The sequence below is a fragment of the Brassica oleracea genome, chromosome C9 (genome assembly GCF_000695525.1).
Source record: "Brassica oleracea var. oleracea cultivar TO1000 chromosome C9, BOL, whole genome shotgun sequence".
Lineage (NCBI taxonomy): Eukaryota > Viridiplantae > Streptophyta > Magnoliopsida > Brassicales > Brassicaceae > Brassica > Brassica oleracea.
In genome coordinates, this window is record NC_027756.1 from 36,693,411 (window position 1) to 36,695,914 (window position 2,504).

The 2,504-nt window shown below is 32.9% G+C and overlaps 1 pseudogene; it reads left to right on the forward strand.

Moving 5' to 3' along the window:
- The first annotated feature begins 244 nt into the window (after positions 1-244).
- Positions 245-2,025, forward strand: LOC106313477 (annotated as a pseudogene).
- The last annotated feature ends 479 nt before the right edge of the window (positions 2,026-2,504 follow it).

A 2,504-nucleotide genomic window follows, 5' to 3' on the forward strand; every position in this document is an offset into this window, starting at 1 on the left:
AAATTGGAAAAAAGAGACATTTTCAAGTTTGATTTGTCTCAGTAAGATTTTTTGAAGATTTTTTTGGAAACTAGGATTTTATTTTCTGTTAATACCATAATACCCTTATAATTAACCAAATAATATGAATTTTAAATATAAATTATAACTTTAGTAATTGATTTAATATTAATTAAAAAAGTAAAAAAAAAAGGTATAAACAAAAGGAAAAAAAAGAAACACGGTTAAAGGGTATCTTGTTAATCTAATAACATGTTTTTTTCTCGTCTTCTCAGCCGTTGCTCTTCGCTCCATCCATGGCGATTTAGGGTTCCAAGTTCTTCATTCGTGTCTTGTCAATCCTTTCCTCTCTTTGTAGCTGAATCCATGTTTCTCCTGTGTGACGACAGTAAGATTATGTTGTTATTCTGCTTTATGATATGTAGAAAATCAGACGACCCCGTGTCAGACAGGCTGATTCGCGTGATGCATCATGTCTATTCGAAGCATATCAAACCGAAGAATGGAGGAGTGTTTCGTGACGGCGGCACGTCGGTCCATTGCCGGCGGAGGAGGGGAAGCGATAACGACCCTTCCTATGGATCCAACTTCTTCTTCTTCTTCACCTCTTAGATGGAGAATCCTTCGCCAAGCTCTTATCATTAGATCTGGTGAATGATTCTTATTCTCTCATCATCTATTTCACGTTCTCATAGCTAACGAATCAATTATCTCTCAAAAATTTTCACTCAGATTCTCAATCTGAAGCTGAGATCAAGCGGGTTTCAAGGAAAGCAACTCAAGGATTCAACTTGATTCCTTTTCAGGTGGTTGTTTCTTCTTCGGAAGATTCTCGGGAAGCATGAATTTGCTACACAATTCCCATTCCTCCTTCTCCCAAACTCTATCTAACGTTAGTAAAGTTTCGATCCAATGAAACAATCTTCTTTAGATTTGCCATTCTTATAGATTTTTCAATGAATTTATAGCAGACAAAGAGTGGATAATTGCAGTGATCTCAATGACTGAGATATCTAATCGACACAACATCGATAATACTGGACTTGTCTGTAAGCTTTTTGATCCCCACTTGTGTTATTATGTTCACAAAAACATTATTAATTGTGAGTTTTGCATTTTAATCTTAGTTTGATTAGGTAGAAACTTTATGTGAATAATGTCTCTGCTCTGTTCTGTTTAATATGTTAGATTTTAATAACGATTTGGCATCATCATCAAATCAACACACATTCAGTTGCTTTGAGGTCTCAAATGCTTTATGACATCATTGACTTAAGTTACTGTCACTCTTCTAGGTCAGTGGCCTTCGGAAGAAGTTCTAGCTTACCTCTGCATGTCTCAGCCAGATTGCTTTAGGTTTCTTACTTCAGTTTTAAGATGGTGTTCCCATAACTTCTTCTTATGACATTTTTATTGGGATGATGCAGAGGTAAAAGAGTCATTGAGCTTGGATCCGGGTATGGTTTAGCCGGTTTAGTTATTGCTGCTGCCACCGAAGCATCAGAAGTGGTGGTCTCAGATGAAAACCCCCAAGTAGTCAATTGTTTGTGGACTGTTCCTTGTCTTCTTGGATTCATAGTTGTACTTAACAATCCATATATTAAACGTAACATAGAGTCCATCTCCATGGCATTTTACAACACAAGCGTAAAAGCATGGAGTTGCACTGGAACCAGCATCAACTTTCAGAGCTGACCAACAGTTTTGACGTCATAGTTGCGAACGATTGGAAATATCTCTTTGACAAACCAACGGAGGATCTATGGACTCTGAAATTAAAGAGGCTTGGGATTCTACATGACACAAAGAAAGAGCAGAAGCAAACTCGTTCGTTCGTTCTATCAGTCATTTTGATATATGCAACTGAACTTGGATCAGAGCACTAGTTATTAACTTTTGAAGTTTGTTTTCTTTGTTATTTAGTTTCACCGGCTTAGTGGTGTTTAATTTAGTTGTCACAACGCTAACTCCCTCCAAGGGCTTTTGTTCCAGACTGATGTTAATTTATTAATATATACTATTATTTATGAAGTGATTTTGCTGATTTGTCACATTTTCCATGATTTTAGCTAATTTTGCTTATTTGTCATATTCTTATTAGTTTTAAGATTAAATAATCAGTTTCTTAATTTAGATAATATAAATATTTCAAACTTTCTAATTAATTCATTAATTTGAATAATATATATATTTCAAAATATTATTTATGAAGTGATTTTGATGATTTGTCACATTTTCCATGATTTTAGCTAATTTTGCTTATTTGTCATATTCTTATTAGTTTTTAGATTCAATAATCAGTTTAATTCATTAATTTGAATAATATATTCAAACTTTCTAATTAATTCATTAAATTGAATAATATAAATATTTTGAAATTTCTAATTGGAATATGATTATAATTATTTTAACTTTCACTAGATTCTTAAGTTTTTAGCATAAATCATTAATTTATTAATTTAAATAATATAAAACTATTTCAAATTTTCAAACTGGAATTACAA